Source organism: Cricetulus griseus, chromosome X (genome assembly GCF_003668045.3).
Source record: "Cricetulus griseus strain 17A/GY chromosome X, alternate assembly CriGri-PICRH-1.0, whole genome shotgun sequence".
Classification (NCBI taxonomy): Eukaryota; Metazoa; Chordata; class Mammalia; order Rodentia; family Cricetidae; genus Cricetulus; species Cricetulus griseus.
The window spans coordinates 55,290,220-55,305,669 of NC_048604.1; the positions used below are offsets into that span (position 1 = coordinate 55,290,220).

The following is a 15,450-nucleotide window of genomic DNA, read 5'->3' on the forward strand; positions in this document are numbered from 1 at the left end:
AGATCATTTTTACGAACACTTTTTTTGATTATTTGTTTTGGCTTTATTTTATTCATCTAATTTTTATCATATTATTGTTTGATTTGATTTTAGATTTTGCACATCAGTTTTTATTTTTATTAGTTTTTTATTTTAACAGGAAAGAAGATTATTATATATATAAATCCCAGGTCCTTCTCCCTTCCCTCCTTTATTGCACCCCCAACTAACACGCTACCTATCCCATAGCCTTTCTGCTCCCCAGGGGGTCTTCAGAGTCTTTCACATCCTTTGGATGTTGAGCATCGAGCCTAGGAATCCCCTCAAACCTAGTTCGAGCTTCCTCTCTCTGAGAAACAGGTTCTTGAATAATTTGTGTAAATTCTTTACACATCATGGACATAGAAGAAGAATTGTATGCCAAAGAAGTAGGAAACATTTTATTAAAATCACAGACAAATCTTTTTCAAATTTAGGAGCAAAAACAGCCTTTAAGGCTAGAAGAGCCTCAAAGAACATAAAATAGGAAAAAAAAATAAACTCTTTCATCATGTCATCCCTGAAAGACTAAATACACAGAATGAAAAATATGCATTGAAAAGTAAAGGAATGAAGAGCTAAAGGAAAAATAAAAATAGATATGTAACTTCTGACTTTTCCATGGAAACCTTCAAAGCTTGAAGGGCTGAGAAAGATATACATCAAATTCTGAAAAATCAAAACTACCAACCCAAGCCAATTGTATCTGGCAAAAATAAATATCATAATAGAAGAAAGAAAAAATTTCCATGATAATATTAGCTTAAAGAAACTTATAACTACCAAACCATCGCCAGAGAGGATAATAGAAGGAATATTTCAGTAGGAAGAGATATATAAGGATACACAAAATGTTAGAGAGAAAAACATCAGTTAGGAAAAGACACTTGTTAAAGAAAAGAGGGCTATAGAAGCATGCAAAACTACAGTCATAAAATGGTCAGCAATAAATTCATTAACTCTGAATATAAATGATTTGAAAGACATGGATTTACAGAATAAATTAGAAATCAGAATCTCAAGTTTTCTTATCTCTAATATTTTGGTATGAAAAAGAGATACTACATTAGGTTGAAAGGGTGAAGAAAATTCTCCTAAGCAATGTGATAAAAGAAAAGTGTCACTATTATAAAAAATGAGTAAACAGATTTCAAACCAAATTTGATCAGAAGATCATGCCATACACATCAAAAGAACATTCCACCTAAAAGAAATTAGACTCTCTCTCTCTCTCTCTCTCTCTCTCTCTCTCTCTCTCTCTCTCTCTCTCTCTCTCTCTCTCTCTCTCTCTCACACACACACACACACACACACACACACACACCAAACACAAGCATATCAAATTTTACAAAAGCAATACTGTTGAATATATAAACACAGGTCAATCTTAATTCTCTAGTGAAAATGACTTCAATACTCTTGTGGCACCATTAGACACAAAAGGAACACTTTCGGGATACATATGACCTATCAAAATTAAACCTAGTTGAAATAGACATAAAACAAGCCAAAAGAGTGAAGGACTAACTGAAAATTTCCCATCTTACAAAGCCCAGGTCCAGATGGATTCAATGCAGAATTCCACCAGACCTTAAAAAAGACCAAAAGCAAAACTTACTAAATTACTTCATAAATAAGAAAATAAGGAATGCATCAAAACTTTTCACAAAACTAGTATTATCCTGATAACAAAATATATAGCCCCCAACATGCACAATAGAGAAAAACTTGAAACATTCCTATTAAGATCACAAACAGGATGAAGATTTCTGTTTCCTCCATTTCATTTTAATGCAGTACTTGACATCTTAGAAGAGTAAGAGATTTTGCACACACACACACACACACACACACACACACACACACACACACACACACACACACACACGTCGCATGTGCCATGTCAATGTATCGCTGATTTCTTGTTATAAGATTCTATGTATCTGCCAGCCAATGTCTCCAGCACAAAACTCTTAGAGCTGATATATACTTTTAGCAAAATGTAAGCTTAAAGCCTCATATACTGAAATCAACAGAAATCATATATGCCAATGATAAACATACTAACAAAGAAATCATGAAAACATAACCATGAGAGAGAGAGAGAGAGAGAGAAACAGAGACAGAGACAGAGGCAGAAACAGAGAGAGGTAGTATACTATATTTAACCAAGGAACTACCATGAAAACTATAAAATGTTGAAGAAGTTGCAGAAAAATTTTACCATGGAGAAACCTTTTGCACTCATGTAACAGGAAAAATAATATTGTAATAATGGTCATTCTACCCAAAGTAAATGATATATTCATTACAACTCCAGCTTAATTCTTAACAAATTAAAATCAGAAAAAGAAATTAAATCTAAATGAAAGCACAAAAGACCCAAGATATTCATAGTAGTCCTAAACAATAAAACTCTACTGGAAATATCATATCTGATTTCAAGTTAAATTCTAGGGCTATATTAATGAAAACAATATGATACCGGCTCAAATAGAAATATAGACTGAATATATAACTGAATTAAATAGAGGACCCACATCTAAGTTTATGCATCTACAGTCACCTTATTTAGGAGAAAAATATTGTTTGAGTTAAAACAAACAAACAAACAAAAAACAGGAAAGCCAAACTCTTCATCAAATGATGTTAGAGTGGAATTGGAAGCAATATCCAATTCTGTCTAGCTTTTAGAGATCCAGAATGTGCTATGCATTTTGCTAATAAAGGAATAATTAATAATCCAACTCACTTGTGAAGCCTATAACATACAACAATGCCCTGGGAAAGTTGTGTCCTGTAGTGCAATATTTGCATGACTGATATATTGGTAACAAAACATTTTTTCCTGTGATTAAGATCAAATCAACAAGAGGGAAAACAACCTAGTTATATAGATGAACACAATATTAGATACCTCGGGATGTCATAGGCCCTACAAAGTAACTAAAATAGTTTTGCTGAATGCTCACATTTTAATCATGTTTAGATACAGAAATTATCACTGTTGTGCCCATCTTCACCAGAGACACTTCTTACTGCAACTGATAGCAGATAATAGAAAAACCCATAAATATCCAAAGTGTGGATAGAATAAGTGAAGATGGAAAGTGTGGAGGAGAATAAATGAAGATGAAATGTATGACCCTAAATGGGATAGCTATATCATCCACACACTGTTCAGTGAACACTCAGGAAGAGGAGAAAGAATGTAAAAAAAGAGTAGGGGGTTTAGATCAAAAGGACCTCTTCTGGAGTTGATAGAGCTGTTGTACTCATAAACTCACTGAAGTTGTGGTTTTCTGCACAAGATAAACATATCCACATTTCATCAAGGATAGAGAAGGGGCCCATTAGGCTCTATCAATACCTAAGGGACTATTGTCAGTTAATAATTTTGGGGGATGGAGACGTGTGTCATTGTGGTCAATGGTCTTGTTGGTGACAAATTACCCTTTCTTCACTAGCCCCCACATACCCACACTTGGACAAGACATGGTAATTCAACTCATTGGATCACATTTTAAAATAAGGCATGCCAGTCAAGGTGAAATTGTTGGTAAGAGGTCTTAGAGCAGGAAAGGAATGGAGGTGACAGGGGAATGGGAGAAAATGAGTAAATTCCATTATGTGCATGTATAGAACTGTCAAACAACAAAAATAAAATCCCTGAAAGTAAATGAGAATTGATTTACTCTATTTCAGAAACAGCAGTTTGAGACTGCTGACCTTTTCCTTTCTCACAAACATGGAAAGTGAAATTTTTCAGACTATTTCTAAAGATGCTTTAAGAAGATGAAACATATAATATGGAAATTCTCAATAATGATATAGGCATTAAAACAACAAACATTCACCTAACAGACAAAAACTATCAGTCCTAGTAGTCACATCTATTTGTTACTTATTCAGGAGTTGAAATGGAAGCCATGTTGACCACATTGTAGCTTCATAAAATCAGAATATAAATAACAGCTTTCTGGATTAGTATGCAGTTCCTATTGAAAATCTGTCTGAAGTTGACATAGTCTGAGGAATATATTATTGTAAGAGCTGTCTGAAGCATTAACCTTCTCAGAAAACCCCATCAAGTCCAGTATTTTAAACTGAAAGATAACTATAATAAACAAATAAAATGAACATGATATAGATTACCTGAGTTTAATTTCTGTTTTACTAAAATGTTCCAGATTGTTTCATTTTTAACCCATAAATTATCTACAACTGGTTTCTAGGGAATTTTTTGTTACACTTTTCCTGTGATGCAGATAATTAAAACTAACAAAACACATTGTCAAAACCCAGTGAACAAAATAAGACTTGGCAGCAGTATACTACCCATTGAAGTTCTCCTTCATTCAATTACCATACCAAATGTTCACTATTATTTGTCCAAAGAGATTACCCTTATACTCCACAAAATTATGAATTTACTTTACTTTGGCTTTCATACTCATGTTCCTTCAGAGATAAACTGCTACTCAAAATAAACTGTACAAAATGAAACAGTTGAAAACTTAAAAAACCCAAGTAAACAAACTAACCAACAAACAATCAAAATCTTGTGAGCAGTGTCATAAACAATTGTTTTGGTGTTTTTTCTTTATATTATCTGGAAAAAGTAATTAAAGATAGTTACCACAAAGGAGGGAAACAAGGATGCCATCACATCTAGGGTCCAACTGGGTTGGAGAAATTGAGATTACACATGAACACCCTTGTCTGAAATTCGCATGTTGTTTAATATCAGATATATAGAACTTAAGCCCAGGGGAAGAGAATAAATTTAGAAATTTGTTAAAGTTGATAATGATGTCTAATGACTTTTAAGACAAAACATTCACATATCCAGAAAAATTGAGATTCGATAAAGGAAAAAGTTTCTTAAGACTGGGGGGGGGTTGCATTAAAAGTTGGAATTGTGAGTTAAATTGGGTTGAGCATAATGAAGTACAATGGGCTGACTAAGCATACTGTTGAGTGGGGTGGAGGTGGAGATTACAGATTGGGATTTTGTTTCTTTTGCTCCTCAAGTTCTGCTGCCTTCTGTACAGCAACATCAACCAGAATGTAGAACCTGCTAAAATCAGGTTTTTCCTCTGGCCACACAGATTCTGTAGAAGACATAGGCTCACTGGTGGAAATCCATGTCTCTTTCCTCTGAATGGGCTTCAGGGATGGCCTTAGGTCTTGGAGAAGACTCTGGATATGGTAGCTTCTCTTGATATCTCTTGGTATATTGGCAGGAGCGGATTCTGTGTCTCACCTTGTCCATTAGACTACGTCTTAACCTGCTGGGATGGACTGGTGTGCTGCTTCTGGGCTGCTTCTGCAGCCTGACCTTCATAGTTAATTTTGTATGAATCTTGGTGAAGGATTTCTGGGATAAGTCATCTACTGGTGTTTGTAAACCAGTTGGAGATCTGAACGTAAGATAAATTGGTCTTCTTGGATAGCATTTGCTTCTCTTATTCAGTGGGGTATGTATTAAAATGGTGCTTATAAATCCAGACAAGGAGGATTTCCACAGACTCAGGTGGCAGCTGGTATACATTCTGACGCTTCTGGCTGTGATCAAAGTTGACATCACAGCTCTTAGCAATTCTTTACCTCATCCAATTACCTTTGTCATTAGGGACTTGGATCTGCTCTGGACTACCTTCATCCTCCATATTGTTGAAAGCTGCACTCATTGCCTTGGAAAACAGGGACTAAGGGAGCCAGGGAAAGCCTTCACAGACTTCTGAAGTGAATTCTCATCTATTGGAGGGCTGGCTGTTGCTAATGGCTTTGCCTTTCTGATGTCATAACCTCTTTATGCCAAAGCTGAACTATCTTTCCACCCTTCTACTCCGTACACTTTTTGGATCTATGCAGCCTTACTGGTTTTCTTTACATTTTAACCACAGCTTCAAATGTATTTTACAACTCTTAAGTTCTTTTTGCAGCTGTCACCAAAGTCCATTAATTGAATAATAATATTAATATAATTTGAAAATTCATTTATTCAGTGTGTGTTTATGTAAGCGGGTATTTGCATATGTGCTCAAATGCACATACTAAGGGTTCATGTTGAGGTCAGAGGACTTGTTCTCTCCTATCATTTATGTTCTAGGACTGAAATCAAGTGTTTAGGCTTGGAAGTAAAATCCCTTTACTACTGAGTTATCTTGTTGGTCTGTTAATGCTACTTTTATTTGACATTTTTAAAATCATGTATTTGTTTAACTGTTTTGTGTATAATTTTTAAAGACTGTGAACTTTATTCCATTAAAAACTTGCAGTGTTTTGGTCTTTCCCTGCTATTCCTTATTAATGGTCCTAATGGCTCATATGGGAAGCAATTTGTCTAAAATATTATTATTAATAAGGGTTTATTCTGATCTCTTTCCATGTAGTAAGTATATAATGATTAGTGTAGTTTTTCTCAGTTATATATAAGAATATTTTTAATTGCTTAAAATGTTTAAAAGTATATCTTGTATCTTGATCAAATCCCTTCCCAATTTCCTCCCCTCCAATTCCTGCCATAAGTACCATTCTTCTCTCCAAATTTCGTGTATTGATTTCTAAAAATTAAATTAAGTGTTTCTCTCTCTCTCTCTCTCTCTCTCTCCTCTCTCTCTCTCTCTCTCTCTCTCTCTCTCTCTGTGTGTGTGGGGGGGTGCAGAGGTATCAGATTCCATTGGAGCTCCAGTTTAAGGCAGTTCTGATCTGCCTGATATATCACATGGAAATTGAACTGGGTGCCCCTGGAAGAACAATATGTATTCTTAAATACTGTGGCATTTCTCCTGCCACTGGATGTACTCTGGAGTCTGTCTGGGAACTTTCTCAGTAGAGTAGACCAGGCTGGCCTCAACCTCACAGAGATCTCCTGTCTCTGACTCCCCAGTTCTTTAAAAAATAATTTAAAATGCATATTTCCTTTTGACATCACAGTGCTCAAATTCTTCTTCTCGATGACCATTAAATCTTTGGTCCTGGTATGACTGCACTATAGCTTGTTTTGGTGTCTGTAATTTGGTAATAGTTGTTTTGGTAATTTCTTAATGAATTTTTGGTGAGTAATTCAAGACAGTTATAGAAATATGCAGGATGATAAACTTGGAAAATGTAATAGAAATTATAAATTGAGCTTGTTTACATCTCTATTAATATTTCATAGTCGTGGAAAATTCATTCCCTAATACACATAAAATATATGTGAATTTTGACTCGAGTGACTAAAATGAATGATGGAATTACTGAACTTCTCCAACTCTGAAAATAAAATTTTAGTTTTTTTCATTAAATCACCTAGATAATATTTACCAAACATGTTCCAATTTCAATGAAATTAATAGAACATTAGGAAATCTATCACTAAGTTAAGCTACCTGAAACAATGATGCATTTTCAGAATTTGAAGTGATGGACATTCTGGAAATATGACCAATACACATTTTTAAAATGTATCACATCTTAAAATTAGCATAAAAGTAATGATTCTAATTAAATAATTTTCATGCATCGTTTTTGTTGCCTTACTGTCATTTCCCTTCCCCTGACTTCCTCCTTTGTCCTAATCCTTCCCCAATAGTCCCTATTGTACTTTAATGTCACAAGTAATGTTACCCAATTTTATCCCCTTCTCCATCCCTACCTCATTTCTTCTTTCAGACTCCTATACTACCTTCCCTTAGACATCTATTAAATATATAAACATAGATACACACACACACACATATATATGTATTGTGTGATTATGTGTAAATATAGATATACATGAGATATTTATGTATACACACACATATGTATATATGTATATATGTATAAATATATACATATATATCACATTTACATTTATTTGAAAGAACATGAAGCATTTGCCTTTCAGAGTAGAGGTTAACTTTGCTTAATAACTTCTAGTAATGCACCTGTATTGTAACCTGGCCTAAAGTGGAGATCATTTTTATCAAAGAAATCTTTATTTGACTACATATTTGCATTGAGAACTATAAAGCACACTAATGTATTTATTTTAAACTTACTTGGTTTATAACTTTGCTCTATGAAACTATGAAAATTCATAATACTGTTGCAACCTTGGATGATTGAATTTTTAGTAAACCATACATGTGTTCCCAGTCCATGTTCATGCAAAAAGGACTCCAGCATATATTATGCTGCATTTCCTTTAAAAAAAACAATAACATTAAAAGAATAAGAAGCATGGAACAAAGAAAAGATAATATCAAATAACAGTATTTCTAATAAGACTTAGAGAGCTTAAGGGTAGGTTAATTTTGATTTTCCTAAGTTTCAATTTTATTTAAAAATTTTAACTTATTTTATGTAAAGGAAGTAGTATATTGTAAAAATCAGAAATGGCCAAATGTTAAAATCAAACAAGATATGAAGAAAACATAACAGAGTCACTTATAAGTCAAAAATTACTAGTCAATAAAATTGAGGCTTATAAATAATCATACACTTTTCATGTAATAATACCAAATGTATTTCTGAAATATTAATATGATTATGTGACTGAATATCAGAATATATATTTATGTATTTCTTCTGATCAATTCATAAAAATACATGAACTTGGTAGAAATTTCAAAAATATTCAATATGAACTTTCATAGTTAATACTAAAACCAAGATTGTTCTTGAAGTTTCATGAACAAAGCAAAGATATTTAACTAATATAAGATGACTGAAACATTTGTGGCAATATATTTAAAACAGTATTACATACAAAAAGGGATGCAGATTATTATTTGCTGATGGTATAATTGGCTGATTAGGAAGTACTTAAAATTAGTTGAGGAACTATGAAAAAAATAGTAGTTGAGTGAGAAAGATAGTCATAAACAAAACCTAAATTTTGGCAAGTACCAACAATAATTATTTATAAGATACAATGTAAATGTTAGCCTGTTCATATTCATAATAATACTGACACAAAAGACCTATAACTAAAGTTAAAAATTATTTAAAACTTTATAAAGAAAAACATAAGTTCTATAAAAGCATAGAATAGTTACGGTCATTTATTTGCTCTTTCATTCATTCATTCATTCATTCATTCATTCATTGAATGGTGTGTGTAACTGAGTTATATTCTCTGCTTTCTTTTGCTTTTTGTACTACAGCTATGATTTACTTTTTCATTTATACAGTAACAAGCTTGCACAGACTGGCCTTGAAGTGGCTTATAGATGAACCTGTTTGGGTAGGACAATGGCCTATAGAAAAGTTAGTACAGGAACAGCTAGATCCTGGACATATAGAGGAATCTACCATTCCTAGGAATTCTCCTGAATTTGTTATAAAAAAAAAGTCAGGTAAGTGGAGAATGCTGAGAGACCTGAGAGCCATAAATAAGTTAATTCAACCAATGTGCTCTCTGCAACCTGGAATGCCTTTGCCTTCCTTGATGCCTAAACGATGCCCTATCATAGTCATTGATCTAAAAAACTATTTTTTCATAATGCCATTACAGGAAAATGATAGAGAAAAATTTGCATTTACTGTACCAAGGCTTAATAATTCACAACCAGTTAGGAGATATCAGTGGACAGTTTTGCCACAAGGAATGCTAAATAGTCCTACTTTGTGTCAGTACTTTGTACAGCAAACTTTGGAAGTAATTTGTAAGAAATTTTTGCAATCTCTTGTTTATCATTACATGGATGATATTCTTTTATTAGATTCTAATAAGGAAACTTAGGAAAGTATGTTTGAAATGGTGAAGGAAGTTCTGCCTCGTTGGGGGTTACAGATTGCCCCACAAAAGACACAAAGAGGAGATTCTATTAACTATTTAGGTTACAAGATAGACTTACAAAGAATCAGACCTCAGAAGTTACAAACTAGAAGAGATTGTTGTTAAACTCTTATTTCTCTTCATAAATTATTAGGGGAAATTTCTCAATTAAAGACAATTATTGGTGTAGAAGGACATGACTTAAAGAATTTAAAAATGGCCCTTAAAGGTGATAAGAACCTAAACAGTGTGAGAATATTATCCACAAAGGCAGAAAAAGAGTTACAATGGGTAGAAAACAGAATATTAGATGCACATGCACAAGCAAACATTTCTCTGCTAACATTTATGTTTGATTCCCACACAGACAATGAAGACCTGCCTGACAGCAATCCCTGGACACCCATGAAGAAAATGGGCCACACCGCCTCATCTGCACTGGATCCAACTTTCTCCATTTCAACTGACATTCCGGCCAGAGGTTCAGGTACTGACTTCAGTCAAGTTGAGGATTTCAATCGAGATCTTCAATCAAGTGAATCCCATCTAACATGGACTGGATACAATCCATTCAAGACTTTCACCATACTAACATTTTCCTCCTACAAGACTCCACAAGACTATCGTCATCCCATTTCAGCAGGAAGTAACTTGGAGGATGCTATGCCCTCTTTCCCCAATTGTTGTCACTTAGGATAGTGTATATACCTAGTTAGGGATAGCTTCCTATTGTTTATGGTTGAGATTGGAAGGAGGTGTTCAGGCTTGGACACCTCTTTCAGAAGACTTTAGGGTTTAGTTAAAATAGATAGTTAGGATGTGACATAAGCAGATTGTTGTATTTTCTTATATTTCACCTTTATGATTGTTAATTTCAGATACTTTACACTGTTAAGCATTAATCCTCTTTTAGAGTAAAAGGGGAATTTTAGGGGATGCTGTAGCCATGCCTGCTTAGGGGCTGGCTACAGGTGTGCCTGAACAGGCCTGTGAGGGCATTGTCAGGGTGATGTAGAATGAGGAGTGTTCAGGTGGCTGTTTTTTGTTTTCTTCGGTTTCGGTTTCACTTTTGACTTGCTGTACAGACTGCTGCCCACTGGCTAGCTAGGTTGCACTGTAAGTAAGGCTTTTTCTCTATTAAAACCCCTTGTATTTTAACCTGGCTCTGTATTGGTAATTTCCCACATTATTTCAAGGTTTTTGAAGAACTGTGTTGGGATTTTGATGGGGATTGTGTTGAATCTGTAGATTGCTTTTGGCAAGATTGCCATTTTTACTATGTTGATCCTACCTATTATGGAACATGGGAGATCTTTCCATGTTATTGTATCTTTTTAAATTTCTTTCTTTAAAGACTCAACATTAATAATGTACATGTCTTTCACTTTTTTGGTTAGCGTTACCCCAAGATATTTTATGTTGTTTGTGGATATTTTGAAGGGTGATATTTCTCTGATTTCTTTCTCATTGCTTTTATCAGCTGTATATGGTAGGGCTACTGATGTTTTGAGTTAATTTGGTATCCTGCTACTTTGCTGAAGATGTTCATCAGCTGTAGGATTTCCCTGGTAGAATTTTTTAGGTCACTTATATAGACTATCTTATCATCGGCAAATAGTGAAGGTTTGACTTCTTCCTTTACAACTTGTATCCACTTGATCTCCTTTTCTTGTCTTATTGTTCCAGCTAGGACTTCAAATACAATACTGAAGAGAAATGGAGAGAGTGGACAGCCTTTTCTTCTTCTTGATTTTAGAGGAATGACTTTGAGCTTCTCTCAATTTAGATTGATGTTGGCTGTTGGTTTGATGTATATTGCTTTTAACATTTTTAGATATGTTCCTGTTGTCCCTGATCTCTCTAAGACCTTTATCATGAAGGGATGTTGGATTTTGTCAATGGATTTTTTATCATCTTGAGAGATGATCATGTGGCTTTTCTTTTTCAGTTTGTTTATATGGTGGATTACATTGATGGATTTTGGTATGTTAAACCATCCTTGCATCCCTGGGATGAAGCCTACTTGATCATGGTGGATGATTTTTCTGATATGTTCTTGTAGTTGATTCGCCAATATTTTCTTGAATATTTTTGCATTGATGTTCATGTGGGATATTCGTCTGTAGTTCTCTTTTTTAGTTGTATCTTTTTGTGGCTTGTATATCATAGTGATTGTAGTCTCATAAAAAGAGTTTGGCAATGTCCCTCCTGCTACTATTGTGTGGAAAAATTTGAGGAGTACTGGTATGAGCTCTTGTTTGAATTTCTGGTAGAATTTTGCGTGAAGATATGTGGTCCTGTTTTTTTTTTTTTTTTTTTTTTTGGTTGGGAGATTTTTGATTACTGCTTCTAGTTCATTTGGGTTTATAGGTCTATTTAAACTGCCTATCTGTTCTTGATTTAATTTTTGTAAGTGATATCTATCCAGAAAATTGTCAATTTTCTTCATTTTTTTTTAATTTTATGAAGTACAGGTTTGCAATTATGACCTGATGATTCTCTAGATATCCTCAGAGTCTTTTTTTATATCTCCCTTTTTAGTTCTGATTTTGTTAATTAGAGTGCTTACTCTGCCTTTTGGTAAGTTTGGATAGAGATTTATTGTCACCAGTGCCAGAGCCAGTGACCAAATAATCAGGCCAGTCTGCAGATTGAGAAGGACACAACAGGTGTCATTCTGTAGAAGTAAATGCATTTGTTTTATTGAAGCCAACAGTTTATATACAAGAGGAGATGGAAAAACACCCCCTGCTAGCAGAAGGCATTCCCACACCCTATCATAAACAAGGAAACCACAACACCAGCCCATAAAGCAAGCCAGGGGATGGCCAATAAAGCAAGAAGGGGATGGGGACAAGGCATAATTTTTAACAGGATTTTGATACTAATGAGTGAGGTAAGGAAAACAGGGGATATTTGTGGTTGTGCTGGAAAACAACTTAGTGCTATGAACAACTCACAGAGACCCTGTTGGGGCTGGCTCCCAACAGTTTGTCTATCTTGATGATCTTCTCAAAGAACCAACACTTTGTTTCATTTATTCTTTGTAACGTTTTCCTAGTTTCTACTTTATTGATTTCAGCCCTCAGTTTGATTATTTCCTGGTGTCTATGCCTCCTGGGTGAGTTTACTTTCATTTGTTCTAGAGCTTTAAGTTGTGCTGTTAATTCTCTAGTGTGACTATTCTCCAGTTTCTTCATGGGGGCACTTAGTACTATGAACTTTCCTCTTAGTACTGCTTTCAAAGTGTCCCATAATTTTAGGTATGTTGTGTCTTCATTTTCATTAAATTTTAGGAAGTCTTTAATTTCTTTTTTTTAATTCTTCCTTGACCTAGAAATGGTGCAATTGGGTGTTAATCAATTTCTGTGAGTTGAAATCCTTATCTTGATTGAAGTACTTGTGTTGATTGAAGTCAGTACCTGAATTTCTGGCAGGAGTGTCAGTTGAAAGGAAGCAAGTTGGATCCACTATGCTCGAGGAGATATGGCCCAAGGCTTTCAGGAGCATCCAGGGGTTGCTGTCAGGCAGGAGGTCCTTCTGTGTATATTATTGGGTATTTTTGTTGTTGATAAATAAAGTTCTGTTGACCAATAGGAAAACAATATAGGTGGGACTAAGAGTCAAGGAGGATTCTTGGAAAGATAGGAGAAAGCTCGGAGTCTACATGTGAGCCCGGGAAGACAGGACACTTCCACTGGCAACTGATAAGTTTAAAAAATATACAGATTTATGATAATTAATTTATGGTTGATATTTAAGACTGAGCTAGAAGATGAGAAATTCTAGTCATTGACCAAGCAGCATTTGTACCTAATGTAAGTCTCTGAATGTTACTTGGGACCTTATCATGGCAGCAGGCAGAACAAGGGTGGCTTGGCAGAAAGACTTAGTGTTACATAGTTATCTTCGTTGGGTTGGAGTTTTCCTTCTAGAAATTTCTATAGGGCTGGATTTGTGGATATGTATTATTTAAATCTGGTTTTGTCATGGAATCTTTTTTTCTCCATCTATACTGATTGAAAGCTTTGCTGGGTTCAGTAGTCTGGTTTGGCATCCATGTTCCTTTAGTGTTTGTAGGACATCTATCCAGGACCTTCTGGCTATCAATGTTTCCATTGAGAAGTCTGGTGTAATTCTGACAGGACTGGCTTTACATGTTACTTCGCCTTTTTCTTTTGGTGCTCTTAATATTTTCTCTTTATTCTGTAGGTTTGGTATTTTGATTATTATGTGGTTAAGGGACTTCTTTTTGTGGTCCAGTCTATTTGTAGTTCTGTATGCCTCTTGTACTTTCATAGGCATATCCTTCTGTAGGTTGGGGAAGTTTTCTTCTCTGATTCTGCTGAATATATTTTCTGTACCTTTGAGCTGTATTTCTTCACCTTCTTCTATACCTAGTATTCTTGGGTTCGGCCTTTTCACAGTGTCCCATATTTCCTGGATATTTTGTGTTAGGGATTTGTTGGACTTGAGATTTTCTTTGGTCGATGACTATATATTCTCTACCAAGTATTCAACAACAGGGATTCTCTCTTTCATCTCTTGTATTCTATTGGTTATACTCACATTTTTAGTTCCTGATCATTCATCCAGCCTTTCTATTTCCAGGATCCCCTCATTTTATGTTTTCTTTATTGTTTCTATTTCAGCTTTCATGCCTTCACTTGTTTGGTTGTTTTTTCTTGGCTTTCTTTAGATTCTTTAAGAGAATTATTTATTTTTTTGAATTTTTCTTTGTTTTTTCTTCCATTTCTTTAAGAGATTTTCTTGTTTCCTCATTAAGTGTCTCAAACATCTTCATAAAGTAGATTTGTAAGTCTGTCTCTTCTTCTTCATCTGTGTTGTGCTTTTCAGGTCTTGCTGGTGTGGAGTCCCTAGATTCTAGTGGTATCATATTGGCCTTTCCATTACCTTTAGATTTTTGAATTTTCAGTGTCTGTTGTTATGCCCCACTTTTCATTTCTGATTTTATTAATTTGTATGATTGCTCTCTGCTGAACTGTTCAGTAAGTTGTGATACAGTTTTGTCTATCTTGTTGATTTTCTCAAAGAACTAATTCTTTTTTATATTGATTCTTTGTATTGTTTTCCTAGTTTCCACTTTATTGATTTCAGCCCTCAATTTGATTATTTCCTGGTGTCTACTCCTCCGGGCTGCATTGGCTTCTTTGTGTTCTAGAGCTTTCAGTTGTGCTGAAAAATACAGATTTTTAAGTTTGCTTATCATGTAAAGGTGTTTGTTGCCAACCATTATCCCAGGAATTCACATGGTGGAAATAGATAACCATCCCTGCAGGGTGCACATACATGGACATTCACTCTTGTAATTGTGTACAATGTTTACATGTATGCACATGTGGACACACCCACACACAAACACAGACAAGTAAATGTGAAAACAACTTAAAAAACCAGAGACCCAAATGTGAATTTAGCACTGGCCTTATCTCTAAAAAGATCTGCAAAATATCAAGATAGGAATCTTATAATATACATATCATATAGCTTCTGGGAAAATCTAATCTCAGCATTTTACAGCAGTTAAACAAAAACCATTTTAATGGCTCTAACTGAATCAACCTTAATCAGCCTGGGGGAAAAGGGCCTATTTTGCATGGCCCAATCTGATAATCTGGGGTAATTCTCTTGGGTACTGTTCTTAGAGTAGGGAACTG

At 34.7% G+C, this 15,450-nt stretch overlaps 1 pseudogene; it reads right to left on the reverse strand.

Moving 5' to 3' along the window:
• Nucleotides 1-5,016: 5,016 nt before the first annotated feature.
• On the reverse strand, nt 5,017-5,711 carry LOC100773252 (annotated as a pseudogene).
• Nucleotides 5,712-15,450: the final 9,739 nt, after the last annotated feature.